We start from the raw sequence: 25,961 nt of genomic DNA, 5'->3' as shown, positions 1-25,961 counted from the left end.
TGGAGGCCTGGGCAGGCCTGGGTGTGCTGAAAGCTTTGCTTCCTCCATTGCCAGGAGCAACCCTAGCCTCCTATTCTTTCCAGCTCCGTGGCTGCCACCATTTCTGTTTGGATTTGCTTACCTTCTATAATTAAAATTTTGTAGCTTTGAGTAGAGGCTTAAGCCAGCAAGGGCAGGCAGAAAGCTTGGCTTCCTCCATTTCTTTGGAAACCCAAGCCTCCCTCCTGCTCTCTGTGGTTGCAGCCATCTTGGTTAGGTTTATTTGCATACTTGCTCTGATTGCCTGGTGAGCGTGGCTTGTGGGTGTAGCGGAGTCGATGGTTAATGTGCATATTACTCTTTTATTAGGTAGAATATTTTTATTTATTATTATTTAATTTCATTATTGGTTAAGGTATTACATATGTGTCCTCATCCTCCCATTAACCACCCAACACACCCGATTCATGCCTTCATCACCCTGTTGTCTGTGTCCATTAGTTGGACACATGCATGCTTACAAGTCCTTTGGTTGATCTCTCTCCTTTACCCCCACACTCCCCTAACTTCTATCTGAGGTTTGACAGCCTGGTCAATGCTTCTCTGTCTCTGGAACTGTTTTTGTTCATCAGTTTAATTTGTTCATTATATTCCATAAATGAGTGAGATCATGCAGTATTTATCTTTCTCCAACTGGCTTATTTCAATTAGTATAATGCTCTTCAGTTCCAACCATGCTGTTGCAAATGATAAGAATAACTTTTTTTTTTTTTAACCGCAGCATAGTACCCCATTGTGTAGATGTACCAAAGTTTTTAATCCACTCATCTCCTGATGGGCATTTAGGCTGTTTCCAAATCTTAGCTATGGTGAATTGTGCTGCTAAGAACATAGGGGTGCATATATCCTTTCTGATTAGTGTTTCTAGCTTCTTAGTGGGATAGCAGGGTCAAATGAGAGTTCCATTTTTAGTTTTTTGAGGAAACTCCATAGTGTTCTCCACAGTGGCTGCACCAGTCTGCATTCCCAATAGCAGTACACAAGGGTTCCTTTTTCTCCCCATCCTCCCCAACACTTGTTTGTTGATTTGTAGTTGATAGCCATTCTGACAGGTGTGAGATGATACCGCATTGTCATTTTGATTTACATTTCTCATATAATTAGTGATTTTGAGCCTCTGCTATTACCCTGTTTCCCCAAAAATAAGACAGTGTCTTATATTAACTTTTGCTCCCAAAGATGTGCTAGGTCTTATTTTCAGGGGATGTCTTATTTTTCCATAAAGAAGAATACTGTACACATTTATTGTTAAATGAAAATAAAGGAAATTTATTACCTGTATACAGTACGGAAGTATAGTAGTTGTCAACACAAACCAGACAAACTGAATCCTACAGCATCAAGAATTTACTCATTTATTCAATGACAATCATGTCATCATCTTCTGGAACATCATCATAACAATCCAATTCCTAAATTTCCTGGTGAATTTCTTGTGACTCCATTTCTTTCAGAATCAGTGGACCAAATCTCTCATGTTTAACAATAGCATTCTGAGACAGCCTTAATTTCGGGGGGATGCCTTATATTTCACTCAGTAGGAAACCTGTAAATAGGTCTTATTTTTGAAGGATGTCTTATTTTCGGAGAAACACGGTATTGCAAACAGTTTCAGGGCAGCTGGCTCTACCATAGAGGCCATGCTGTGACTGGGAGCCCAGACTCGCCTCCATCCAGGGTGCCCTCAGAAATGACCCAGGACTCTACAGCTACCCCAGAAGGAACCTGTTGCCTTGGCTGCAGTCTCATGGTCCCAAGAATTCAGCCTCCCAGGCCATAGGATCCTGTGAGTTCTGAAACATGCTCCCTCTAGCCAGCCCAATGCTTTAGTCCAGAGCACCACAACCACCCAAGCAACAGCAACCAGGAGTAGCAGCCCAAGGAGCAGCATGCACCAATCCGAGGAGCAGCAGCCCCACACATCTGGCTCACATCTGAGGAGCAACAGCTCCATACAGCCAGAGAAGCCACCAATGAAGCGAGCAGCTGTGTGAGCAGAACCCACCAGAGGAGCTAATGCCCACTGAGGAGCATCCACTGCCATGACTATCTGAGGAGCAACCACCACCTGAGAAGCTACTGCCACCCAAGGAGCAGCCCTGGCATAACTCAAGACATATATCTTTCAGTGAGAGCAAAAATGGAGAAACAGAGAAACCCCCAAAGGAAAGAAAAGGGTGAATCACCAGAAACTTATCTAAGTGAAACAGAGGCATGCAATATGGCAGAAAAAGAATTTAGAATAAAGGTCATACAGTTCATAAACCAGATGGATGAAAAAAATCAATAACATGTGTAAGAATCAAGAAAAAATTAAGAGTGATATAGCTGCAATAAAAAACACTATAGAAGTCTCAACAGTAGAATAGGAGAAGAAGAGGACCAAATTGGCGAATTAGAAGACAAGAAAGCAAAACACACCGAAAATGAACTGAAATTGGAGAAAAAAAATAAAAAAACAGGAGTCAGAGCCTAAGGGAGCTTTAGAACAACATAAAACATAGCAACATATGAGTACTATGGGGTATCAGAATGACAGTAAAAGAAAGCAGGGTTAGAAAACCTATCTGAGAAATAATGTAAGAAAACTTCATGAATATGAGGAAGAAAAAAGTCACACAAACATGAGAGTCCCAGAGAAGATGAACCTCAAAAAACACACAAAACAAGACATTTCATAATTATGATGGCAAACATTCAGGACAAAAAGAGAATTTAAAAGGCTACAAGACAGAGACAGAAAGGGATCTCCCATTATAATATCAAATGATTTCTCAATAGAAACACATCAGGCTAGAAAGGAATGGAAGGAAGTATACAAAGTGATGCAAAGTGAGGTACAGAATCCAATAATACTCTTTCTAGCAAGACTATCATTCAAAATTGAAGAGGAAATAAGGAGCTTCACAGACAAAAAAAAAAAAAAAAAAAAATGGCTAAGGGACTTTATCACTACCAAGCCAGCAATGTAAAAAAAAAAATGCTAAAAGTAAGGTGTAAAAAGAAGAAATAAAAAGAGAAGAATAAACACAGACACAAAAAATAAAAATGGCTACAAACAAGTACCTATCGATAATAACTTTAAATGTAAATGGACAAAATATTTGAATCAAAAGACATTAAGTGGATGAATGCATTAAAAAAAATTAGTGATATATACACTGTCTATAAGAAATCCACCTCAGAAAAAGGGACTCACAACAGACTGAAAGTGAAGGTATGGGAAATATATTCCAAGCAAAAGGAAATGACAAAAAGCTTGGGTAGCAATACTTATATCTGACAACATAGACTTCTAAGTGACGGCCATAATAAGAAACAAGGAAGGCCACTTCATAGTACTAAAGGGATTGACAAAATAAGAGTATATAACCCTGATGAACGTAGATGTATCCAATGCAGAAGCACCCAAATACATTTAAAAAAAACCTCCTGAAAGATATCAAGGGTGATATAGACAACAATAAATCATAGTAGGGGACTTAAAATTTCACTGATATCACTGGATAAATCCTCTAGACAAAAAATCAGCAAAGAAATAGCAATCCTAAATGACACTCTAGATCAAATGGACTTAATTGACATCCTCAGAACATTTCACCCCAAAGCCATGGAATATACATTCTTTTCAAGTGTACATTGGACATTTTCAAAGATAGACCACATATTGGGTCACAAGAAAAGTCTCTCCAAATTAAAAAAATTGAAATCATTTAAAGTATTTTTCTCAGACCACAATGTCATAATATTAGAAATAAACTACAATAAAAACAATAAAAAATTTAAACACTTAAAAGCTGTATAGCATGCTATTAAACAATTATTGGGTTACCAAATAGATGAAAGAATATATTAAAAACATCCTGGAAATAAATGACAATGAAAACACAACAATCCAAAATCTATGGAACACAATGAAAGCAGCCCTGAGAGGGAAGTTTATAGCTCTACAGGCCTAACATTAAAAAAAAAAAAAAAAAAAAAAAAGAAAGAAAGAAAGAAAGAAAGAAAGAAAGAAAGAAAGGAAAGAAGAGAAAAAAATGATAGTAGATCATGTAACTCTACAACTTAAAGAATTAGAAGAGTGCAATAAGAAAAGCCTATGATGAATAGAAGGAAGGAGATAATAAAGATCAGAGCAGATTGGAGAGGGTGCAGGCTGGACTAAGGGACACTGCCCCCTAACCCCATACACAAATTTTGTGCACCTGGCCTCCAGTCTTACCCAATAATAGAGAAACATGTAAATTGATTGTACCTTCGCTATGCCCACAGCCAATCAGAGTGAGTATGCAAATTAACCCAACAAAGATGGCAGTTAATTTGCATATAGGGTGAGGTGGACATCACCATGGCCAGTTCCCGGGGTTCGGTTTCATCTGGGGGAAAAAGGCCAGTGCCAGACACTTCCCACAGGGTACCATTCCATCAGGCCAGGGAGAGTAGGTGGGGTGGGCAGCACCAGATGCACCTGAGGGGTTTGAGTCTATCGCAGGCCTTGGGAGGGGCAGCGGCCTGCCTAGCCATGCCTGCAGGCCTTGGAAACATCTCAGCCACAAGGAGGAGAGGCTGGGGCTCTAGGAACATCACTGCCCAAGGAGGCGGGGCTGGGCCCTGGGAACATTGCAGGCATGGGGTTGCTGAGACCCAGATTGGGCCTCTGGGCACAGATTCACAGCTTTATGGAGACCAAGAGCATGGATCTTCCTCACCTTCAGAGAGAGAGAGCTTCTGCAGTGGCCCCAAGACATGGGTGGGCCTGGCCAGGGATCAAGGGGCAGGGAAGGAAGCCCAGGTGGAGGGGCAAGGACCCGCAGCTCTGAGGTGGAGGTTGAGGGGCATTGCCACCTCAGTGGAGGGGTGCAGCACTGCAGGGTACTGGACTGACTGACATGATTCAGAGAAGCTCCCAGTGCTAACCTGCCTAGGACTCACCCAGGCTGCCTTAGCACTTCAGAGGCTGTGACTCCTGCTCCCACCTTGACCCAAAAGCAAGCTCACCCTGCCCTGCCACATGGCAGAGCATGCCTTGGTGGTGAGTGCAAAGCCTTCCACCCGCTCCAGAGACCTGGGTTTGGGGCATGGGGCAGCAATAAAGAATGGGGGCAGGATACCAGGAAGAGGAAAGAATGTGGAGCATCCACAATAAAGAGGTGCTTGAGAAAGAGATTCAGAAGTTTGACAGGAAGGTTTGTTATGTTTTCTCGATGGCTGCCCCTTAGGAAGGGCAGAGAGCATGGCTCTGAGGGTTCCCTGTGCACTGAGTCAAGTTCCACAGCCAACTGGAATTGGCCTCAGTGTCCTGGTGTGTAAAATGGATTAAGCGTGTCCCAGTGCCTTCACTGAGCTTTGATGGCCAGTTGAGATACTATATAAAGAAAGTGATGAAAAAGTGAGAAATAAAAGGAAAGGCAAACAACACAAAAGAAAACCTGGAAGGAACCTGTAAAACCATTGTCACTTAAATAGGGAATATAGTCAATAGTGTTGTAATGATGGTATGATGCCAGGTGGGTACTGGAAATATCGGGGAACACTTTGTAAAGTATATGATTGTCTAACTACTATTCTGTAACTAATATTAAACCTGAAACAAATACAAAGTAATATTGAATGTAAAGAAATGAAAATTGGAGTGAAATTTTTATAAATTTCAAAGTCTATACAAAGCTTGTAAAGGAAGGAAGGGGGAGAATTAAAAAAATAGTGTTTTTCATTTTACCACTTTATTGTCTTTTCAGTATATTTAAAAGACAGTTGTCTTTATATGGTGCTTTTATACTTTTCTAAGTCATTATCTCATTTTAATTTCAGGGCAACTTAAAGACAAGATAATTGTTCCCTCCACTATTCAAAGAAAGAAAATCTTGGTGTGTGGTCCCAATGATTCATTGTAAAGCCCCTATTGTAAAGCAGGATTAGTAAAATTTTCTGAAAGGGTCATATTTATACTAATAAAAACCTTGGGAGTGATCAGGCCAGCAAGGGAGAGTAGTTGGAGGAAATCAGGCCAGCGGAAGAACAGTTAAGGGGCAATCAGGAAGCCAGGTAGTGGTTAGAAGCCAGTGGTCTCGGATTGTGAGAGGGATGTCCTGAAGTTGGACATCCCCCGAGGGGTCCCAGATTGGAGAGGGTGCAGACTGGGCTGAGGGACACCCTCCCCAGTGCAAAAATTTCGTGCACCGGGCCTCTAGTAAATTATCATAAACAATCAACTAATTTTGAAGATCACTTCCTGACTCTAGTGGTCCCAGATTACAAAAACTAGCTTTAGTCCAGGAACACCAATGACTAAGATCCTAAGGGTAGAATCCTCAGTTTATTATAATAGAGAAATAGAGGATGAACAGAGAAAGAAAGGTGCAAAGAGAAAAGGCAGGCTTAAGTACTTACTGCACTTCAGGCACAGCTTTTTCAAAAAAGGAGAGAACCAAAAAGCAACTGTCATCCTGTGGAAAGCCTGGCAATTAGAAAGGGGACTCTAAGGTGAAGCTAAAAACACCTTGTCCCAAATGTAAGGAGCATGAACATTTGGCCTGTAACTTTCCTGGGTCCCAAAGGACATGAGCCATACCCATTCATGATCCTTGATTGAGGAGGCCCTGCTCTCTGGCCAGCTCCCAACAGGGCCATTATTTAAAATGGGGCAGAGCCGAGGGTCACCCTCGATATGAAAGTTAAGAATGTAATGTATTTTTAGATACAGAAGCTGCCTTCTCTGTACTAAATAATTTCTCTGAACTTCTAACTTCCAACTCCTGCCAAGTAATTGGGATTAGTGGACAATCCACCATCAGGAGATTTACTCCTCCCATTCGTACTAACCAGTCTCTTCCTATCAGTTCCAGTTAATATTAGAATGTCCTATCCTGCTTTTAGGAAGGGACATACTCAGTAAAGTAGGAACATAAATATCAATACCAACATTTTTTTCCCTTTGAATGGGTCCCTGAAACTGAGGAATTATAGATTACTCCATAAATGTGACCATTAACCCAGAGGTCTGGGCCAGGAGAGGCTAGGACAGCAATACCTGTAAATATAAAAATAGAAGACCCTACAAACTTTCCTCAGAGGAAACAATATCTTAAACATGAAAATGACTTCAAATAATAATTAATAAATGCCTAGAGCGTGGACTATTAATTTTTAGTAATTTGCTCTGCACACCCCTATTCTTTCTGTTGAAATGTCAAATGAAGAACATAGATTAGCCCAAGATTTACAAATTGTAAAGAAGTCTGTTGTTCCCATTAATCCTATAGTTTTTTAACCCCTATCCTACCCTAGGAGAAATACCTTCTCAGAACCAAGGATTTCCATTATTAGGCCTGAAGGATGCTTTCCTTTCCATTCCTCTGAGCCTTTGCTCTCAATATTTATTTGCTTTTGAATGGACCAATGGACCTCTACCTCTGAGGATATAGTCTATGGAGCACTAATTCCATTCTTACCAACAGAACTACCAACCCCTTGGATATACTAAATATACCCAAGGGGGACAATACAAGTTAACAACTAACCTGGACTATACTACCCCAGGGCTTTAAGGATAGCTTTCACTTATTTGGATAGGCACTAATCAAAGGTCTCAGGGATCTGATTTTTGAGGAGGATGGAAAGCTCCTACAATATGTAGACTATTTACTCATTTACTTCCCCTACAAAGAAAAATGAATACAACTGGCTGTTAGGAATTTGAAGTTTCTGGCATACAGGGGATACAAAATATTTAAGACCAAGGCTCAATTACTTAAACAAAAATAATCTAAGACTCATTTTGACACTGAGTCTTAGTGTCTCCTTGAGAGAAAATCAAAGCAATTACCCAAATACCTACCCTGAGAATCCAAAAAACTTCAGGCCTTTCTAGGATTAACCAGGTATTACAGGTTCTGGATTTTAGAATATGGAGAAATTGCAAATCTCCTATACTCTTCCCTAAGGGAGGGGGCATATACTGACCCCCTACCCTGGGACCAAGAGCAAAGACAGCCTTTAGGCAAATAAAACTGACCTTGTCCCAATACTAGATAAGCCATTCTAACAATATGTAACGGAGAAAAAAGGAATAGCCTTGGGAGTCCTAACACAGGTCCTCAGCCCAATCAAAAAGACTAGTAGGCTATTATCAAAAGATTTAAGTTCTGTAGCAGAGGGATTACTGTATTGTCTTAAAATAATTGAAGTCACAGCATTACTGGTAGAAGAAAACTCTAAAATACCTTGCCAACAGCTTTTCCTTTATACTACTCATGAAACAGGTCTTGTTCTAGATTTCAAAGGATCTAATTGGCTCACAGATAGTTGAATACTCAAGTACCAGGTACTGTTACTAGAAAATCATCAGATTAAAATAGAAAAATGTAACACCCTAAATCCCACTACTTTGATGCCACTCTCTAATAAGGATCAACCTATACATTCCTGTCGTGAAACTCTTGAACAAATTTATGCAAGAAGACAAGATCTTAAGGACCAGCCTTTAGGTAATCCAGCAGAAACTACAGTTTCTGTACATAAAATTACAGAGGTCAACACTCTTCTTTCAGGAACTTCTACACAACCAACTGAATTAATAAGATTCACAAGGGCCCTAGAATTAAGAAAAGAAAAAAATATTAAATATATACAGTATTTTGCGGTAAATAAGACGACTTTTGAAACGAAAAAAAGCCTGCTCAGATTGGCCAGATTCAGAGAGGCGGTCTATTTATAAAAGAACTGGTGTTGCCTTGGAAGTGGGGGGTAGTCTTATACAGCGAATATAGGCCTAAACCTATTTTTTAACTATAAAATTAGGGGGTCATCTTATATGCAAGAAAATACGGTACACAGACTCTATATATGTTTTTCTATTAATAATATTTCATTGTCATGTGCCTATCTGGAAGGAAAGGGGTCACTTATTAGAAAATGATAACTATTAATTATGGGTCTCAAATTTAAAATTATTACAGGCAGTTGATTTACTTAAAGAAATAGAGGTTATACACATCAAGAGAGATCAAAATGCCAAGACAAAGGAGCTCAAGAAAACAAATACAAAGGCAGCTGCCACCTCTGAGGATATAGTCTATGGAGCACTAATTCCATTCTTACCTACAGAACTACCAACCCCTTGGATATACTAAATATACCCAAGAAAAAATACAATGGACATCCCAACATGGGTACACCATGGGGCCAACAGGAAGATCCCAATCAGAGGAACCTCTTCATGGCATCTCAGTCTTACAAAGGAAAATCATAAAAGACCTCCAAGATTCTTGTCAATTAGGAAGAGATAATATGATGCAAAACAAACAAACAAACAAACAAACAAAAAAAAAACACCTCTTCATTGTTCAAGGCTTAAATAAGCAAATTAGACTGGTCTTTTAGGCTTTTTCACTATGCACCCAAAATAAGCCTCAAATATCTAAATCTCCACTAGCATTATTTCAACCTGTACAAAGAAGGGGCACCTATCCAGGAAAGATTAACAAATTGATTTTACTCAATTGCCTCAATGCAAAAGCTCTAAATACTTACTAGACTTTGTAGATATCTTCACTGATAGACTGAGGCTTACCTCACCAGGACTGAAAGGGCACAAGCGATAGTAAAAACATTCTTGAATAATTCCCCAATTTGGACTCCTCTGATCCCTACAAAGCAATAATGAATCTGCATTTACTTCACAGGTCACACATCATATTAACAAAATCCTGGGAATAAAATGTCACCTTCACTCTGCCCAGTTCACAATTTTCTGGAAAGGTTGAAAGTACAAATCAAACCATAAAGAAAACCCTTAGCAATCTTTACCAAGAAAATGCCCTTAAGTGGTTAGATATACTATCTATAGTCCTCCGAATCCAAACTACCCCACAACTGAACTATAACTAAGCCCTTTTGAATCATTATACCGTTGGTCATTTCGCCAAGAAAATGCCCCTAAGTGGTTAGATATACTATCTATAGTCCTCCGAATCCAAACTACCCCACAACTGAACTATAACTGAGCCCTTTTGAATCATTATACTGTTGGTCATTTCTATACTCCTATCTCATAACAGACCCTAAATCTACCAAACTCCTATCATATGTTACCTACCTAAATTCCAGAAAGAACAAGACTTTGGATATAAAAGAACTTCAGGGATGGAACTAACTACATTCCATTTCTGTATCTGCCAGGATCACAAATATAAATTAAAACCTAGAAAGAAACCTAATTAAAACCCAATTAGAAAGAAACCTAATTAAAACCCAATTAACACTCCTGTAGAAAAGGCCAAATACTATCCTGTTCTCCATTCCCACAGCAGTCGAAGTTGCTGGCATCTGTAGCTGGATACATCACACATGAGTAAAACCTTTCTGTAACTCTACCAACCCATTTGAACCTGAGGGATTGAGCAACAAATGGGACTGCAAGCCAACAGAAGTTTCTCTCAAGAAAACAACAACAAAACAAAAGTGTATGTCTCAATTTCTGTTGTTGTTTATAAATTTCTTAATATTCTTTTGGATTGTCTTTTCTCTGCTATCTTAAAATTCTTCTCTCCTTTCTGTTGAAGCCTTTCTCAGAATTACTTTTTATTAGAACAGTATAACTCTTCTTCGTGCTTACTTATTTACCTGTGCACCAGCTGGCACTGCATATGAGGCTTGCTTAGATCTTTTCTATAATCATACAGAATTAATAATTTTCTTCTATTCCTAGTCCTGGCTTCACAAATCTCTATGACTACTTGGAGGATCCAATATGGCAGTGTAGGAAAACACCTAAACTTCCGCCTTGCACAATGATATCAAAACTAAACCTAAAAGACAAAATGTCTATCACCCAGAACCACAGGAAAGATGGCTGAGTGGAAGTTCTACAACTAGAAGGAAAGAGTAAAGAGCACAAGTGCTGAAAAGCTGAGGTTTGGAGGCATGTGCAAACTGGACTGGCAGGCGGGCTTTGCTTTCTTCAACCCAAAGAGAGACAAGCTCCTGATTTCTCTGAAATCCAGTTTCTGGGGAAAAGCGGGGGATTCAAACTCCTATGGGGAGAAGCTGTGCTGTTTGCCATTGGGTCAGAAAGTGAGGGTGGCTTGCTTGCAGAGCTGCACAGAGGAATAATTGTTTACTGAGCTGGGGTGCAGGACACAGTGATGCGGTTGGAGGTGCAGGGATGGTTGGCTGGCAGCCATCACTGTTTGCCATGCCCTAGCTTGGTGACTCCCTGAAGACTCCACCCTGAACAACCTACAAACCCACCCAAACTCCAAGCAGCAGCTTTTTCATATGAATGGCCTTCCCTATCTCAGCTTAACCTAGCAAACTTGCAACATGGGTCAGACAGCTCCAAAACCTCCAAACCCCAAGCAAAGAGAAGAAAACTAGGTCTCCTGCATGGTGGCCTCAGACAGTAGCTGACCTGCATCCCATTGGAGATCCATAATCCAGTGCACCTAGTGGTCAGTGTGAGACACCAGATTTAAACTCCTCACATTCATAAGTGACACATTTAAGAGGCATACTCAGTGAGCACCAAAGCCCCACTGAAGCAAATCCTGCACCATAAGTGTGTTGCACAGCACAGCAATTCTTCCATTATAAACACAGCAGATCCTCAGAGCCAATTGGCCTGGAGGTCAATTCCTCTCAGTGTACCAACAGCAATCAAGGCTTAACTACATGAAAACTTTGCACTCAGCCCACAAAGCAGTGTACCAAGAGCGTCCACCTCAGGTGATTAGGGAGGCTGAGCTACTGGCCCCTATAGGTCACTTACCACACAAAGCCACTCCATCAACACAGGGAAGCAGCAAAAATGTGGATACATAGAAACATGTCATGAATGAAAGAAATGGAGGAAAGCAAACTACTGGACAATATAGAGTTCAAAACCACATTTATAAGGTTACTCAAGAATCTTCTAAAAACAGCTGAGAAACTTGATGAGACCTCTGAGGAGCACAGTGAGACATTCAGGGACCTTAATGATAATGCCAAAAAATGGAAAAGGACCAGTCAGAAATTAAGCATACACTGTTCGAAATAAAGAATATATAGAAACTCAACTGTAATCAATGTACCCCAAGAATTAAACCAAAGATCAGGAATATGAGGAAACAAAAAACACCCAACCAGAAAAACAAAAAGAAAGAAGAATAAAAAATATGAAGATAGTGTAAGGAGCCTCTGGAACAACTTTAAGGGTACCAACATCCGAATTTTTGGGGTGCCAGAAGAGAGAGAGCAGGATATTGAAGGCCTACTGAAAGAAATAATGACAGAAAACTTTCCCTACCTGGTGAAAGAAATAGACTTACAAGTTAGGAAGTGCACAGAACCTCAAACAAGAGGGATCCAAAAAGGAACACATCAAGACACATCATAATTAAAATGCCAAGGACAAAAGACAAAGAGAGAATCTTGAAAGTAGCAAGAGAAAAACAGTTAGTTACCTACAAGGGATTACTCATACGACTGTCAGCTGATTTCTCAACAGAAACTGTGCAGACCAGAGGGGAGTAGTAAGAAATATTCAAAGTGATGAACAGCAAGAACCTACAACCAAGATTACTCTACCCAGAAAAGCTATCATTCAGATAAAGAGCTTCACAGATAAGACAAAGCTAAATGAGTTCATCATCACAAAACCAGGATTATATGAAATGCTGAAAGGTATTTTTTAAGAGGAAGAAGAAAATGTAAAGATAAAAATTATGAACAACAAAATGACATCAAATACATACCTTCCAACAAGTGAATCTAAAAATCAAGTGAATAAAAAATCTGAAGAACAGAAGGGACTGGTAAATATAATAGAATCAGGGACATAGAAGGGGAGTGGACTGACAATTCTCAGGAGACAGGGGGTTTGAGGGGTGTGGGAAGAGATTGGACAAAAATCTTACACCTATGGATGAAGACAGTGTTGAGGTGGGGTGGGGAATCAGGTGGAGGGGAGCTATGGGGGAAAAAGAAAAGTGGAACACCTGTAATAATCTGAACAATAAAGATTTATAAAAAAAAAAAAAAAAAAAAACTATGACTACTCTATGTAAACTTATAGCCTTATATGATTCTGTATGGTGGCCGGAAAACATTTCCTTGTTCATATGGATTTAACTAGTACCTCTAACATGGCGGTGCATCTGAGGGAATGTTTTACATATGTTTTACATGAATAAAACAATAGGCCCAATACACTCTAACCCTCACCAGATATAAAGCTACCTTATGCCTAAATCCCTTTTTTAAATTTATGGAACATATACCTTAAGCTATTTAATTCCTAGTCTGGCAATCTACAATGATACTTTGACACTTCCCTGGAATAAATTAAGACTGAGATAACATCTTAACTTGGGGAAGAAAAGCCTTACTTCCCTCATTCCTCAAGCAGAATACATAGAACATAAATTTATCCTTTCTAATATGAATTAGAAAAAAACACAACTCTCAAATGAAACAGGGGAACCTTGCATAAATACAACAGTCCCTCAACTTATTAGCCAATATAGTCTTAGACAATCATGTTGCCAGAGACTGTCTCTTAATTGCAGAAGGAGGAGTCTGTGTTATGCAAAACTGCACAGACTGTACCTACAATAATAACTCTGCTAAGGTAGAAATAAAAATACATGTAATTCTAAACCATGCAACCTGGTTCAATAACCTAAGAGAAACCTAATTTTCATCTAGCATGGAAACCTTGATTTTTTGAAATTAGAAAAACCACATATGGTCTCTCCTTGGACCCCATGCAATCACCCTCCTCATCATATTAGAAATAATGCTATTTGGTCCCTGGTAATTTAACCTACTTTTAAATTTGTTTATTCTAATGATGTTCACCAAGGTTTTCAACCCATTCTCCTTACATAAATAAACAGATCCTTTGATCAAACTGTCCCAGGCAGATAGCAAGATAATGAAACCCAAACCTCAACTTTGCCCACTTGTCAGGAGGTGATTGTCCATAATCTCCAAAGTATTCAATCTCAAATTCTTGAAGGGGGATATTAGAGCAGGTAGTTAGATAGGTATAAGCTGTTAAGAGACAGAGTGTATGGACCATACTTGAATAAATATGGACCAGACAGTGAGGCTTAGTGGTTGCATAGCAATATATGAACCAGGAAGTCATGGTCCAATGCCTAGGTTCCTGGCTCTATCCCCAATAGAGGGTATGCAGGAAGGCAACCAATCAATGATTCCCTCTCATAATTGATGTTTCTATCTCCCTCTCCTTCTATCTTTCTCTCTGAAATGTGTGTGTGTGTGTGTGTGTGTGTGTGTGTGTGTGTATGTATGTGTGTGTGCGTATATATACACGCACACTAGAGGACTAAGGCCTGGTGCACAAAATTTGTGCATGGGGTGGAAGGTGTCCTTCAACCCAGCCTGACCCTCTCCCAATCTGGGACATCCTTCTAACAATCCAGGACTGCTGCCTGACTGCCTGATTGCCTGTAACCATTCCCCTGCCAGTCTGATTGATGCCTACCTGCTCCCCTGCTGGCCCAATTGTCCCCAAAGGCCCTCCCCTGCAGGCCTTGTCCCTCCCAACTGCCCTCCCCTTTAGGCCTGATTGCCCACAACTGCCCTCTCCTCCTGGCCATCTTGTGGCGGCCACGTTGTGTCCACATGGGGGCAGCCATCTTTGACCACATGGGGACAGCCATCTTGGGTGTTGGAGTGATGGTCAATTTGCATATTACTTCTTTATTATATAGGACATACTCTGAGTGGCCAGATTATTATGATCTCCGAATGCATAATAACCTGACCATTGAGTGCGTGCGTGTGTGTGTGTGTGTGTGTGTGTGTGTGTGTGTGTGCGTGTGCGCATATATATATCCCAGTGCATGAATTCGTGCATGGATGGGATCCGGCCAGCCTGGCCAGGAGGAGAGGACATGGGCAGTTGGCTGGCCTGCCTGCTGGTTGAACTCCTGGTTGAGTGGACAATTTGCATATTAGCCTTTTATTATATAGGATATACAATGAATGGTCAGATTATTATGCATTCAGAGATCATAATAATCTGACAATTTAGTGTATATACTAGTGACCTGGTGCACAGAATTCATGCACGGGAGGGTCCCTCAGCTGGCCTGCACCCTCTCCAATCTGGGACCCCTTGCGGGAAGTCCAACTGCTGGTTTAGGCCCGATCCCTGAGGGATCGGGCCCAAACTGGCAGACGGACATCCCTCTTATAATCTGGGACCGCTGAAGCCTAATCACTCACCTGCCTGGCTGCCTGCCTGATTGTTCCTAACCACTCTGTTTGCTGATTTGATTGCCCCCAACTGCCCCCCTTCTGGCTTTATCGCCCCCAATTGACTCCCCTGCTGGCCTGAATTCCTCCAACTGCCCCCCCATAGGCCTGTTCACCCCAACTGCCCTGCCTACAGGCTCAGTTGCCCCCAACTGCCCTCCCCTATTCGCCTCATCTTGCTCCCAACTGCTCTCCCCATGCCAGCCTGATGGCCCCAAAAGCTTCCTCTGCCAGGTTCCTTGTGCCCAACTGACCCCCCTGCTGACCTACTCATCCCCAACTGCAACCCCTGCCAGCCTGATAGCCTCCAACTGATTGAGCACTGACCTGCTTGTCCCCACTTGCCTTCCCACCGGCCTGCTCACCCCCAACTAACTGCCCCAATTGCCACCTTAATAATCTCTGCCTCAGCACTGCCACCATGGCTTTTTCTGGAAGGACATCCGAAAGGTCTCCTAGGCTAATTAGCATATTACCCTTGTATTAGTATAGATATATCTCAACAGGTTCCTGGACACTCCAACATGGTGCCCAGCAGGAATGGAGTGAGGGTGAGAGTGTAAGTGAGGGAGTGAGTAAGAGGGTGAGTGTGTGAATGTATTTGTGTGTGAGTGTGTATGAGTGTGTGGGTGAAGGTCATATCATGCATGGGAGTCCCAGGAGCAAGTGGTTCAACCTCTCCTGGCCCAGGAACCCCTGTTACCATCACAGCCACTTCCCAAGCACAGTTCCAGCTTGAAAATCACCATCTTGAAATTTTTATAAGGTCTTCCTCAAGAGTAGATTGTGGGAAGTGGCAATATATAGGACCCCAGCTTTGCCACCACCTTGACTTTCCAGTTTGGGGCTGTACTCATGCATAACCCTACTAAACAATCACATGCCAGCTCAGGACAATGCACCATGCCCTGAGTACTGGCCATGGATGTGGCCTGGACCTGCATGACCACCATTGAACCTACAGAACTTTCCTCCCTGCTGTCGACTTACCCACCACCACAGCTACTGTGCTGCCAACACTGCCCTAGAGGTAAGCTGTTCTGCTCCACTGCAGGCTCAGGGGCAGGAACTGTGCTGAAGGCTGAGAATGAGAGAGAATCATTGATTGGCTGTCCCTGCCCTGGACCAACTTGAAACAAGGACCTGAATATACTGAAGAGGGTGCAGATCTATAGGAATTTGTGATGCTGAGAAGAAACTAAACTGGACTGGAAGGAGAATCAGCCCTGCCCACCTGAATACAGGGGAGGTGCCTTCTTTCCCATCTGCAAAACAGCTGCTTTTGACCTGATGTGCAGTGACCTGTAATAAGGGGAAACAGAGTGGGGCTGGAAATCTGCCCTGTAGGTGGCAATAAAGAGGAGATAGCATGCCAGGAAGGGCTGAGGCATTAGAAAGAGAAGAAGTATCTGGCCCCCTCTCCTACTGGCAGCACTCCCAACACTAGTCTTATCAAACAATCCTGACCAAGACCAGGATGCCCCCACAGAACCAAGATCCATTGAGAAAGCAAGAACAGATCAGAACAAGGAAACTCAAGGGGTGAGACTGGGGCAGACCCAGCTTTTGAGCTAAGGACACCACATCCATTGGATTACTAGAGCTTCAAACTATAAGGCCTCAATTAAGTAGCTCAGAGTTAGAAAGGAACAGTGACACACACTGTCCTGCACCAGAGAAACCCGTGGAAGCCCAGCCAGACACACCTAGGGACCAAATTCAACATCAGAGGAAAATGCATTGAGATCCACAAAGAGAAGACCCAAAGATTTTTGAGTATGTTAGTGTGTGTGGTTTTGAGTATTTATTTGTGTGTGAGAATGGCTTTTGTTTTTGTTACTTGTGGTCTGTTTTCCCCTTTTTTTATTTCTTCTCCTTTTCCTTGTATATCTCAAATTTCTCTCTTTCTTTTGATTCTATTCTTTTTTTTAATCTCTTTTTATGGTTATTACTAATTTTCTTGTTTTATTTTTTTCCTTCTTGATCTCTCTTTTTTTAATTTTACTTATCCTATTTATATCTTGATATACCCATTGTTACTACTTTTTAAATTTATTTTTTAATGTATTTTCCTCTTCCCATTCCTTTTTAATTCTTATACTAGTTATTTTAGATTCCTTCTAGCTCTCATATTGCCATCTAACTAGGAGATCAAAGAGACTACAAAACTGAACCCTTCAAGAAACTTTCTATATAAAGTCATCTCACAAAGACTGGGAAACATAACAGTTCTATATAATAAATATAAACAAATAAGAAGAGATAGCTAAAATGGGGAGAAAAAGGCACAAACCACAAATGAAAAAAGGCAAGGTCTCCAGAAAAAAAGAATTAAATAAAATTGAGGCAAGCAACTTATCAGACATAGAATTCGAAGCAATGGTTATAAATATGCTTAAAAAAACATAGTGCAAATTACAGCACCATGAAAAAGAAAATATAAACCATTAATAAGAACCAGACAGAAATGAAGAATAATATATCGAACATCAACAACACAGTGGAAGGAATTACTAGTAAGAGTAGATTGAAGAGAGCAGAGGATAGAATCAGTGACTTGGAAGACAAGATAGAAATAAATACCCAATTAGAGCAGCAAACAGATAAAGGAAGTAAAAAGCAGGAATATAGTTTAAGGGAGCTCTGGGACAACATGAAATATAACAATATCTACATTGTAGGAATATAGGAAGGGAAAGAATGTGAGCAATGAACAGAGAATCTCTTTGAAGAAATAATGATAGAAAATTTTCCCAAACTGGTGAAGGAAAAAATCACACTAGTTCAGGAGGCACAGAGAATCCTAGTCAAGATGAACTCAAAATCTATCATACTAAACCACGGGAAGGCTGGCTGAAAGAGAAAGGAGCACAAACGCTGAAAGGCTGAGGAGCCTAGGTACAGAGGCACGTGAATTGGGCGGGTGGCAAATCAGGCTGGTGGCAGGCGACGGAGTGTTTGGCTTTTCTTTTCAACCCTCAACCCGAAAGGAAACAAGCTCCCGATCACTTTGAAATCCAGTTTCTAGGGTCCCATGGGGGACCCAGACGCCTACAAGGAGAAGCTGGTCTGTCAACCATCAGGTCTGAAAGTGAGGGCGACTCTTGCAGAGGTGCGGGCAGCAATCATTGTTTACTGCGCTGGATGGCAGGCAAGTGGCGACTTGGAAACGCTGGGACTTGGAAACAGGAAAGGGCAGGGCCAGCTGACAGCAGCCATCACAGTTAGCCACGCCCCAACCTGGTCATGTCCTGGGACCCTGCCCCACCCTGAGGCCCTCCCATTCTGAGATCCTGCCCTGAGGCCCCGCCCACACATTCTACAGACCCTTCCAGGCACCACAGAGCTGCTTTTACATATGAATGGCCTGTATTGTGGCAGCTTAACCATATAAACTGCAGCTTCAGCAACAAAACCTCCAAGTCTCAAGCAAACAGAAGAAAACTGTAGTTCTCACTATAGTTCCTGCAGGGTGGCTTCAGACAGTAGCTGAACTGAATCTCATTGGAGATCCAGAAGCCAGTGTTCTTAGTGGTCAATTTCAACCACTCACACCCATAAGTGACACATTCGGGAGACAGACTCAGTGAGCACCAAAGCCCCACTGAAACAAACTGTCTCCAGGACAGCAGTTCTTCCTTTATAGACAGAGTGGGTCCTCACAGACAATTGGCCTGTAGATCAATTCCTCCCAGTGTACCAACAGCAATCAAGGCTTAATTACACCAAGACTTTGCACTCAGCCCACAAAGGGATATACCAAAAGTGACCACCTCAGGTGATTGGGGAAGCTGAACTACTGGACCCTATAGGGCACCTACCACACAAAGCCACTCCATCAACACAAGGAGTCAGCCAAAATGAGGAGACACAAAAACATGTCATGAATGGGAGAGATGGAGGAAAGTAAACTACTGAATGACACAGAGTTCAGAATCACATTTATAAGATTACTCAAGAATCTTCTAAAAACCTTTGAGAAACTTGATGAGACCTCCAAGAAGCTTGGTGAGACCTACAAGGACCTTAATGAGAATACCAAAAAAATGGGAAAGGACCAGTCAGAAATTAAGTATACAATGTTTGAAATAAATAATATACAGAAACTCAACTATAGATCAACGTACCCCAAGAATCAAACCAAAGATCTGGAATATAAGGAAGAAAAAAATCACCCAACCAGAGAGGCAGAAAGAAAGAAGAATCCAAAAGTGTGAGGATAGTTTAAGGAGCCTCCAGGATGGCTTAAAGCATACCATCCAGATTTTTTGGGTGCCAGAAGAGAGAGAGCAGGATATTGAAGGCCTATTGAAATAAATAATCAGAAAACTTTCCATACCTGATAAAAGAAATAGACTTACAAGTTCAGAAAGTGCACAAAACCCCAAACAAGAGGAATCCAAAGAGGAACACACCAGGACACATCATAATTAAAATGCCAAGGGCAAAAGACAAAGAGAGAATCTTACAATCAGCAAGAGAATAACAGCTAGTTACCTACAAGGGAGTACTCATACGACTGTCAGCTGATTTCTCAACAGAAACTATGCAGGCCAGAAGGGAGTGGCAAGAAATATTCAAAATGATGAACAATAAGAACCTACAACCAAGATTACTCTACCCATCAAAGCTATCATTCAGAATTGAGGTCAGATAAAAAGATTCACAGACAAGAAAAAGTTAAAGAATTTCATCAACACCAAACCAGGATTACATGAAATGCTGAAGGGTATTCTTTTTTTTTTTTTTTTTAATATATTTTATTGATTTTTGTACAGAGAGGAAGGGAGAGACATAGAGAGTTAGAAACATCAATGAGAGAGAGTCATTGATCAGCTGCCTCTTGCACACCCCCTACTGGGGATATGCCCGCAACCAAGGTACATGCCCTTGACCGGAATCGAACCCGGGGCCCTTTAGTCCCCAAGCCAACGCTCTATCCATTGAGCCAAACCGTTCCAGCTGAAGGGTATTCTTTAAGGAGAGGAAGAAGAAGAAAAAAGTAAAGGTAAAAATTACAAATAACAAAATGATATCAAATACATACCTACCAACAAGTGAATCTAAAAATCAAGTGAATAAAAATCTGAAGAACAAAATGGACCGGTGAATATAATAGAATCAGGGACATAGAAAGTGATTGGACTAAAAATTCTCAGGGGGAAGGGAGTCTGAGGGGTATGGGAAGAGATTGGACAAAAAATCTTACACCTATGGATGAAGGCAGGGACAGGGGTAAGGGCATGGGGTGGAGTTGGGAATCAGGTGGAGGGGAGCTATGGGGGAAGAGAGGGGAAGGAGGAACACCTGTAATAATCTGAACAATGAAGATTTATTATACAATAAAAAATATTAAAAAAAACACACACACACACACACAAAACAGTCAAATACATGGAGGAAAATTATCATGTTATTTTAAAAAATCAGTGAATTACCAATAGACTAAGCAAGAAATTAAAACTTCCTAGTAACAAATAAAAATGATCACACAACCACCCAATACAAATGGGACACACTGAAAACAGTCCTGAAAGAGAAGTTCATGGCATTACAGGTCTATCTCATGAAACAAGAAAAAGCATTAATAAACTAGCTAAACTTACAACTAAATGAATTAGAAATATAATAGGACAAAAAAACCCAGAGGAAATAGAAGAAAGAAAATTATAAAGCTCACAACAGAAATAAATTACATAGAGACAACAAAAACAAAACAAAACAAAACAAAAGATCAATAAATCCAAGAGATGGTTATTTGAAAAGATAAATAAGATTGAAGAACCCTAAGCAAGAATCATCAATAAGCAAAGAGAGGGGACCCAAATACACAAAATCAGAAACAAAAGAAGGAAAGTAACAATTGAACCACAGAAATACAAAGGATAGTAAAAAATACTATGCCAACAATCTGGACAACATGGGCAAAATGAAAAAATACCCACAAACATACAATATTCCAAAACTTAATTAGAAAGAATCAGAAAACTTGAATAGCCCAATAACAATGGTGGAATTGAAGCAATAATTTAAAAACTCCTAACAAATAAAAGCCCTGGATAAGATAGATTTATAGGAGAATTCTACCAAGCATTCAAAGAAGCACTAACATCTATCCTCCAGAAACTATTCCAAAAACAATTTCAAGAGGAATACATCCAAGCTCTTTATAAGAAGCCTGCATTATCCTAATTCCAAAATGAGAAAAGACACTATGAAGAGAGAGAGAGAGAGAGAGAGAGAGAGAGAGAGAGAGAGAGAGAGAGAGAGAAAGAGAAAGAACCACAGGTCAATATCCCAAATGAACACAGATACTAAAATCCTCAACGAAGAATTAGTAAACTAGTGGCCCATTGCAGGAAGAGTCCTGCAATATTGCAATATTCCTTCAATAGGGCTTCCTGCTGTGATCACTGCCCCACCTGCTTTTCTCCCTTCTCCCCCAGTCCTGCCTGCTTTCCTCCCCTCTCCACTGCCCCACTTGCTTCTCCGCAGCTTTGCTCCCTTCTTCAGGCTTGGCTTCTTTCTAAGCTATCTTGATATGCAAATCAACCACCATCTTGGTTGGATTAATTTACATACTCTGATTGGCTGGTGGGTGTGGTTTGTGTAGTGGAGTGATAGTTAATTTGCATATTACTCTATTATTATGTTAGATCATATCAATAGATGTAGAAAAATCATTCAACAAAATCTAGAAACCTTACTGATAAAAACTCTCAGCAATGTGATAATATAGGGGCTGTACCTCAACGTAGAAGGGCATATATGACAAACCTACGTCACACTCAATGGGAAGAACTAAAAGCGTTTATCTTAAGGATAGGAACAAAACAAGGATATCCACTTTCACCACTCTTATTTAAAATAGTACTGAATATCCTATCCATGGCAACCCGATAAGAAGAGAAAAGAGGCATCCAAATCGTAAAGGAGGAAGAAAAACTGTCATTATTCACAGATTATATGATATTGTACATAGAAAATCCTAAAAATCCCACCAGGAAACTACTAGACTTAATAAATGAATTTGGCAAGATAGCAGGATACAAAATCAACATCCAGAAATTGGTGCCATTTTAATCTACCAACAATGAACACTCAGAAAGAAAATTTAAAAAGAAAATCCCATTTACCATTGCAACAACAACAAAAATATAAGATACCTAGGGATAAATTTAACCAAAGAGGTAAAATGGAAAACTATAGGACATTGGAAAAAATAGAAAAGGAAGAGAATACAATGCTTATGGATTGGAAGAACGAACATCATTCTTATTGATGATTCTAGCTTAGGGTCCTTCATTTTTTCTACTCAAGCAGTCTATATATTCAATGCAATCCATTTAAAATACCAATGACAGCCTAAACCGGTTTGGCTCAGTGGATAAAGCGTCAGCCTGCGGACTGATAGGTCCAGGTTCGGTTCCAGTCAAGGACACATCCCCAGTGGTGGTATGCAGGAGGCAGTTGATCGATGTGTCTAACCCTCTATCTCTCTCTCTTCCTTTCTGTAAAAAATCAATAAAGTATATTTTTTAAAAATACCAATGACATAATTCACAGAACTAGAAAAATGCTTCAAAATTTTATATGGAACAAAAACAGACACTGAATAGTGTCAGCAATCCTGAGAAAGAAAAACAAAGTTGGAGGGATCACAATACCTGATATCAAAATATACTAGAAAGCTACTGTAATCAAAATAGCCTGATACTGGCACATAAACAGACATACAGAACTTACAGAACAGAACAGAGATCCCAGAAGTTGACTACACCATTATGGTCAATTTATATTTGACAAAAGAGGCAAGAACATACAATGGAGTAAAAACAGTCTTTTCAGCAAATAGTGCTGGGGAAAGTGGGTAGGCACAGAAAGAAAGAAAGAAAGAAAGAAAGAAAGAAAGAAAGAAAGAAAGAAAGAAAGAAAGAAAGAAGAAAGGAAGGAAGGAAGGAAGGAAGGAAGGAAGGAAGGAAGGAAGGAAGGAAGGAAGGAAGGAAGGAAGGAAGGAAGGAAAGAAAGAAAGAAAGAAAGAAAGAAAGAAAGAAAGAAAGAAAGAAAGAAAGAAAGAAAGAAAGAGGAAGGGAGGGAGGGAGAGGGAGGGAGGGAGGGAGGGAGGGAGGGAGGGAGGGAGGGAGGAAAGGAGGGAGGAAGGAAGGAAGGAAGGAAGGAAGGAAGGAAGGAAGGAAGGAAGGAAGGAAGGAAGGTAGGAAGGAAGAAAGAAAGAAAGAAAGAAAGAAAGAAAGAAAGAAAGAAAGAAAGAAAGAAAGAAAGAAAGAAACTAGACCTCCAACTTCCACTATACACCAGAATAAACTCAAATGAATAAAATACTTAAATGAAAGTCATGAAACCATAGGCAGCAATATCTCAGACATAGCTTGTAGCAAAATTTTTGCTGATACATCTACTAGGGCCATAGTCAGCAAACTGTGGCTTGCAAGCCACATGCAGCTCTTTGGCCCCTTGAGTGTGGCTTTTCCACAAAATACCATTGTCTGAGCGAATCTATTTTGAAGAAGTGGCATTAGAAGAAATTTAAGTTTAAAAAATTTGGCTCTCAAAAGAAATTTCAATCATTGTATTGTTGATATTTGGCTCTGTTGACTAATGAGTTTGCTGGTCACTGTCTAGGGTAAGAGAAACAAATAAACAAACAAGTAAATAAGCAAATGAGACTACATCAAAACAAAAGCTTCTGCACAGCAAAGGAAACCACCATCAAAGGGAAAAGCGAACCAACACTGTATGGGAGAACATAATTGCCAATTATGATACATCTGATAAGGGGTTGAACTTCAAAATATATAAATTACTCTCAAAATCAACAAAAGAAAGACGATCGAATTAAAAAAGGGGGGGGGGGCGCCACGGACTTAAATAGACACTTCTCCAAAAAGGATATATATATTAAAAAAAAAAAAAAAAAAAAAAAAAAAAAGCAGACTGTCAAATTACAGCGGGGAGGGTAGGGAGATCTGGGGAAGATAAGAGATCAACCGAAAGACTTGTATACATGCATATAAGTACAACCAATGGACACAAAACTCTGGAGAGGGAGGGCCTGTATGGGAGGGGGGGCAATGGTATATGTACACAGATAATAATTTAATTAAAAAAATGCTCAAGGTCACTAAACATCAGAGAAATGCAAATTAAAACCGCAATTAGGTATCACCTCACACCTGCCAGAATGGCTATCATCAATAAATTAACAAACAGTGGTGGAGATAGAGATAATGTGGAGAAAAGGGAACAGTAATTCCCTGAAACACCAATCATAAAAAATATTTGCACCCGTATGTTCATAGCAGTGGTATATACAAAAGCTAAGATTTGTAAAGAGCCAAAGTACTCATCAGTGGATGAATGGATACAAAAGCTGGGAGCCATTTACACTAAGGTGACCAGATTTTAACATTGGTAAAGCGGGACACCATTGACGGGAGGGAGGGGGGAGGGGTCCTTGATTAAAAATTTGGTCTATATGCAATTTTCATAGAACGCAAAAAAAGTATTGTAATATATTTTTTTAAATTTCAACCTAAGTACAATTTACAAATATAATGAATTAAAAAAATATGTATAGTCCTGTCACTTTCAAGGCTGGGGAAACACGGTATTATTGATAGATACTTGTTTGTTGGCATTTTTACTTTTATGTCAGTGTTCCTTCTTTCCTTTCTATTTCTTCTTTTTACAGCAGTTTCTAGGCCATTTCTTGCTTTGCTTCCTTGGTGTAATGAGCTCCCTTGGTCTTTTTTCCTGCAAAGATTCTGGTTTTACCTTCCATTTTGAATGATAGCCTTGCTGGATAAACTATTCTTGTATTTAGCCCCTTGCTTTGCATCTTTGCATACTTCATTCCTCATGTGTTTCTGTTGGGAAATCAGTTGATAGTCTAATGGGAGATTCCTTATAGGTAACTTTCTGCCTCTCTGTATGCCTTTAAGATTTTTACTTTGGGGAGGAAGATGTTGGACAGTAGGACTGCAGGGAGGGAGAGAGTGTGACAGAATAAAGAAGCGAGAGAAGCATGTGTGGATGTGTGTGGTATGTGTGTGGCTGAGTGAGAGACAGATAGATATCTCATGAGTCCCAGGTACTGGCAGATCAGGCTCACCTAGATGGGGAGCCAGTGCTATCACCGTGGGCACCCCCACGTTGGCTCAGCTTTGGCACCAATAATCTTGTAGAGAGGAGAAAAGAAGGCCAGGTGTGCTGCCACACCAACAGCCCAACTGACACGGACAGCAATTCCAGACCTGTGCAGGGAGCCACTTGCCTGTGTGGAACCACCACCATGCTCTGGCAATGAGTAACACAGTACTGAGACATGGGTCCCTGATGTCTTCAGTGAGAGTGCATCAGACAGACCTCCAGAGCTGAGCCTCCTAATCAAAGCCCAAATCCAGCATCCCAGGCTCCAATGTTCAGATCCCCATACTGTGAGTGCAAGCCATGTCTTCCCCACTCCCTGCTCCATCCCTGATCCAAATACAGAACCTCAGCCTGGTGTTTCCTATACTCCTGTTCAGACAGAGCCCTACCCAAGCAAGCTTCCCACCCCTGACACAGACTTGAGCGCACTCTTCCACTAACTTAAGCAAAGCCCTTGTAGGGTGAGAATACCACCTCTGGCACAG

The sequence above is a fragment of the Pipistrellus hanaki genome (genome assembly GCF_964339955.1).
Source record: "Pipistrellus hanaki genome assembly, chromosome: 3".
NCBI classification, from domain to species: domain Eukaryota; kingdom Metazoa; phylum Chordata; class Mammalia; order Chiroptera; family Vespertilionidae; genus Pipistrellus; species Pipistrellus hanaki.
Note: the sequence above shows the minus strand (reverse complement) of the source record.